Source organism: Amblyomma maculatum, chromosome 9 (assembly GCF_055883805.1).
Source record: "Amblyomma maculatum isolate TAMU_Amacu chromosome 9, ASM5588380v1, whole genome shotgun sequence".
NCBI lineage: Eukaryota > Metazoa > Arthropoda > Arachnida > Ixodida > Ixodidae > Amblyomma > Amblyomma maculatum.
The window spans coordinates 126,380,949-126,387,100 of record NC_139352.1 but is presented as its reverse complement, the minus strand read 5'-3'; positions in this window follow the sequence as shown (position 1 = coordinate 126,387,100).

The following is a 6,152-nucleotide window of genomic DNA, read 5'->3' as shown; positions in this document are numbered from 1 at the left end:
GTTCGAATTTGACCAAAATTGATGTCCGACCTATTTGAGTATGGGGAATTCAATGGTAATCTCTACATTTATGAGGGCACCCCCGAAATGTGGCCCTCTGAATCCACAAAATTTGACCTGGTCCGAATCTGACCGGAAATTAGTGTCTATAACCTATTTTGGGTATGACCAACTCAGTCTTGACTTCAAAATTTAGGTGGGCGCTCCTTCATTATTCGCCTAGTTAACGGGCGTCATGTCCATTTTCGTAGCGTAGAGTAGCCGCCGGCCTTGGACCCGAGATGTCTAGTGTGTACAAAGAAAACAACGCTGTTTGGTTTTGAGTTGACAAGGAGTATTTTGTACGTGCGCACCCTGTCGCTGTTATCGACATAAGGCCTGTACTTCTTCCACATTTTGCCCCTAAAAGAGTTGAAAGCGTTGTGGGTCACGTTTCTTTAGTCTAGTCAAAGCAAAAGAAAAATAATATTGTTCATACTAAAATTAGGGTTGACACCAATGTTTATTTATTATTTATTTATTTATTTCAGGAATACTAACAGCCTTCACAGAAGGCCTTAGGCAGGAGTGGGATCACATACATTGTTAAAATACACAGCAGAAAAGAAAAACCAGCTTAACAAGAGGAAAAACCTAAGAAATAAAAAATCATCCAGGTGTCGACCTGCCACCAAAAAATGGATTAAAATACTAACACACCAACACGCTGTTCGAACAGTGAAATTGACAATAAAAAAAAGATACATTAAAAGCAGACATTGAAACCACATGTGCAAGGAAATGGTAGGAGCAATACAGGAGCAAAATACCCGAACAGATAACCAATGGCAAACCACATGTACTAGAAACGCCAACAGTAATAAAGAAGCACTACACGTGAATACATCAAGAACACTTTTTCAATTTTGATAACATAGACTCGACGGTCGGGCATTCTGCAATATCAGCAGGAAGTGCGTTCCACTCACTGACTGTTCTAGGGAAGAAAGAATTTTTAAACACGTTGGTTTTGCAGGTGTACTCTTTCATTTTTTTAGAGTGATGTGCACGCGTATTGCGCCGAATAACAGGTTCGATATATAGCTTCTGGTTTATTCCTAGCTTGGAATAGTAGAGAAGATGCATGTACTTCAGTCGTTCATGAAAGCGACGTAACTGCAGAGGATCTAAATTAGCTTTTTGCACTAGAGCGGTTGCTGAAGTGTGCCAACTGTACGAACTATAAACAAACCTTGCTGATTTTTTTTGGATGTTTTCGAGTTTGTTAATATTCATCTTAGTATAAGGATGCCATACTACTGAAGCGTATTCAAGAAGTGGCCTAATAAATGTTTTGTAAGCTAGAAGTTTTATTTCTTGAGCAGACTGGCGTAGGGTTCTTCGCAAGTAACCGAGTTTTTGCATCGCCTTTTTTTCAATGTAACACACATGTTCAAAGCAAAAGAAAAATAATATTGTTCATACTAAAATTAGGGTTGACACCAATGTTTATTTATTATTTATTTATTTATTTCAGGAATACTAACAGCCTTCACAGAAGGCCTTAGGCAGGAGTGGGATCACATACATTGTTAAAATACACAGCAGAAAAGAAAAACCAGCTTAACAAGAGGAAAAACCCAAGAAATAAAAAATCATCCAGGTGTCGACCTGCCACCAAAAAATGGATTAAAATACTAACACACCAACACGCTGTTCGAACAGTGAAATTGACAATAAAAAAAAGATACATTAAAAGCAGACATTGAAACCACATGTGCAAGGAAATGGTAGGAGCAATACAGGAGCAAAATACCCGAACAGATAACCAATGGCAAACCACATGTACTAGAAACGCCAACAGTAATAAAGAAGCACTACACGTGAATACATCAAGAACACTTTTTCAATTTTGATAACATAGACTCGACGGTCGGGCATTCTGCAATATCAGCAGGAAGTGCGTTCCACTCACTGACTGTTCTAGGGAAGAAAGAATTTTTAAACACGTTGGTTTTGCAGGTGTACTCTTTCATTTTTTTAGAGTGATGTGCACGCGTATTGCGCCGAATAACAGGTTCGATATATAGCTTCTGGTTTATTCCTAGCTTGGAATAGTAGAGAAGATGCATGTACTTCAGTCGTTCATGAAAGCGACGTAACTGCAGAGGATCTAAATTAGCTTTTTGCACTAGAGCGGTTGCTGAAGTGTGCCAACTGTACGAACTATAAACAAACCTTGCTGATTTTTTTTGGATGTTTTCGAGTTTGTTAATATTCATCTTAGTATAAGGATGCCATACTACTGAAGCGTATTCAAGAAGTGGCCTAATAAATGTTTTGTAAGCTAGAAGTTTTATTTCTTGAGCAGACTGGCGTAGGGTTCTTCGCAAGTAACCGAGTTTTTGCATCGCCTTTTTTTCAATGTAACACACATGTTCAAAGCAAAAGAAAAATAATATTGTTCATACTAAAATTAGGGTTGACACCAATGTTTATTTATTATTTATTTATTTATTTCAGGAATACTAACAGCCTTCACAGAAGGCCTTAGGCAGGAGTGGGATCACATACATTGTTAAAATACACAGCAGAAAAGAAAAACCACCTTAACAAGAGGAAAAACCTAAGAAATAAAAAATCATCCAGGTGTCGACCTGCCACCAAAAAATGGATTAAAATACTAACACACCAACACGCTGTTCGAACAGTGAAATTGACAATAAAAAAAAGATACATTAAAAGCAGACATTTAATCAAAAATTGGTTTCGGCCCGACGTCACTTCAAGGCCGCCGACAGCAGGAGCTAGATCCGTTTCATGTTCAACAGAAAAATCTTGATATTCGATCGTTTTCAAGCAGCCGCGAAAATTCTTAACTACGAAAACAACTAAGCAGCTGGATGTGCACTGCGCGGTACCAAACTCAGTCTAAACTTTAATCAAAAATTTTAGGATGACCATCAAAGCATTTGTTCTAGCCTGCTGCTAGCAACCATCGCTTTAATGAAACTCCGCTCGTTAACAACTGCATAAACTTTACTTCCGCTAAAATTAGTTTGAGGTGAATCTACATTTAACTGAGCATCGGTATGCTGAGAATATTCAGGAATGTTGAAATATATAGTAAATATTATGCTTAATATTGTCACCAGCACACGTAGCAAACAGAAGAACAACCGAGCTGCCCTTTTTTAATCAAGCGAAGCTCGAGACAGACGAGAATGATGCTCAGCCACGCGCCAAGACATTCGGCCACTTAGTGGCGCTAGAAGATGGGCAGCGGTGAGGCATTGCCCCCTTATTGGTTCCAGTTTTAATAACAGCTTTTGGTGGGAAACGCAGTCAAACGCTTTCTCAAAGTCTAAAAAGATAATATCTATTTGGCTCTGTCTATCTATAGCTGCTGCAAAATCATGTACTGCCTCAAGTAGCTGTGTGACCGTTGACACCCCCCTGCGGAAACCGTGCTGCCGAGGATCTATGTAATGTATGGATGAACTATGTAATGTATGGATGAGGTTAGAATTACACCTAAATATTTAGAACTTTCAACGGATGCTAGGAGGTGACTATTAATGGAGTAGGAAAAGGTTAGGGGCTTTTTTTTACGCGTGATTGTCATTGCTACTGTTTTCTTCTTATTTATTTTCATTTGCCATGTTGTGCACCAGTTTTCTATTTTAGCTAGCGATAAATTTAACTCAGATTGGTCATTCGGATGTTTAATTTCATTGTAAATAATGCAATCATCTGCAAAAAGTTTTATTTTCACGGACACATTGCTGATGATATCGTTAATAAATACTAAAAAGAAAAGAGGCCCCAGAACAGACCCCTGTGGAACGCCCGACCTGACCGGCCCATAACTGGAACACGCTCCTTCAATCGACACGCACTGGTGCCGCGACGAAAGATACGCCGCTATCCAGGAAAGCAATGTGTCATTTCTAAGTATTGGTTCCAGTTTTAATAACAGCTTTTGGTGGGAAACGCAGTCAAACGCTTTCTCAAAGTCTAAAAAGATAATATCTATTTGGCTCTGTCTATCTATAGCTGCTGCAAAATCATGTACTGCCTCAAGTAGCTGTGTGACCGTTGACACCCCCCTGCGGAAACCGTGCTGCCGAGGATCTATGTAATGTATGGATGAACTTCCGACAAGGTCAAGTATCGGTGGTCGACAGGGCCAGATTTCGGGGTACGGACTACGGGAAATCGGTGCCCTGATCTTGGCTCTTGGTTTCGGCCCGACGTCACTTCAAGGCCGCCGACAGCAGGAGCTAGATCCGTTTCATGTTCAACAGAAAAATCTTGATATTCGATCGTTTTCAAGCAGCCGCGAAAATTCTTAACTACGAAAACAACTAAGCAGCTGGATGTGCACTGCGCGGTACCAAACTCAGTCTAAACTTTAATCAAAAATTTTAGGATGACCATCAAAGCATTTGTTCTAGCCTGCTGCTAGCAACCATCGCTTTAATGAAACTCCGCTCGTTAACAACTGCATAAACTTTACTTCCGCTAAAATTAGTTTGAGGTGAATCTACATTTAACTGAGCATCGGTATGCTGAGAATATTCAGGAATGTTGAAATATATAGTAAATATTATGCTTAATATTGTCACCAGCACACGTAGCAAACAGAAGAACAACCGAGCTGCCCTTTTTTAATCAAGCGAAGCTCGAGACAGACGAGAATGATGCTCAGCCACGCGCCAAGACATTCGGCCACTTAGTGGCGCTAGAAGATGGGCAGCGGTGAGGCATTGCCCCCTTCCAAGAGGCATGGACCCGATGCCGCAAAAGTAGGTGAACAATAGAAAAGCGGGGCAAATTGTACGGGAGTCTCTGGCTCTGGTTTGGACCCTAAAACGGTTTAACGATTGTAATATGGCTTCATTCTGGCGACGTGAACTATTTCAGATTTCGGATGCCGAGAGGAGCGGACAGTGCCTTGTGGTAGCACCTCGTAGGGTCCAAAGTAACGGCGCAGAATCTTTTCAGAGCGCCCTCGCAACCGTATTGGGCTCCAAACCCAGACATGATCGCCGGGTGTGTAAGTAACCTCTCGGTGTCGCAGGTTGTAGCGCTGGGCGTCGTGTACTTGGTGCCGAATTCGCTGTCGGGCAAGTTGGCGTGCGGCTTCTGGGTCACGAATAAATTGGTCAGTCCCCACGACAGTGAAGGGAGCAGAATCCGGACGAAGCATGGCATCCAGCATAGTCAAAGCTTCGCGGCTATGGACCAAATGAAATGTAGTGAAGCGTGTAGTTTCCTGGAGCGGAGTGTTGTATGCGAAGGTTATGTATGGCAGAATTCGGTCCCAGTTCCCATGATCGTCGTCTACATACATAGAAATCATGTCGGCAATTGTCTTGTTAAGCCGCTCAGTTAGTCCAGTAGTTTGAGGATGATAGGCAGTTGTCTTGCGGTGGGTGGTGCCACTGAGTCGAAGGACCTCGCTCGTGAGTGCCGACGTAAACAAGGTTCCCCTGTCAGTTAAGACGACTGTTGGGGGGCCGTGACGGAGCACAATGTTGTGAATGAAGAAATGCGTGACTTCCTCTGCGGTACCACGGGGAATGGCCTTGGGCTCACGGTAGCGACTGAGGTAGTCAGTGGCAACCGCTAATACCTGTTACCCATGGAGAACTTCAGGAATGGGCCCAGTAAATCCATGCCGACCTGTTGAAATGAGAATTTCGGGTGATCGATAGGCTGCAGGAGGCCAGCTGGTTTAAGGGGCGGTGTTTTCCGACGCTGGCACTCACGGCAGGTACGGACGTAGCGGTGCAGAACGGCAGCTAGCCTGGGCCAGTAGTACTTTCGGCGTATCCGTGCCAATTGCGAGAAAAACCGAGATGGCCGGAAGAAAGGTTGTCGTGGCACGCACGAAGAACTTCGGCATAAAGCGTGGTGGGTACTACTAGTAGATACACAGGTTTCTGTTGCACCGTAGGTATTCTTGTAGAGCACACCATAGCGCAAGCAAAGTGACGACAGTCCGCGCCTGAAGAGCTGAGGAGGAGATGACACGGTTCCTTCGAGGTATTCGATGAGGAGCAAAAGTTTAGAATCGGCCCGCTGCTTTCGGGCTAAGGTGGACGTCGTGATAACGCCGAGGAAAGCGGTATCATTGTCGGAGCCGTCTGTGTGGCAGGGAGTAGCGG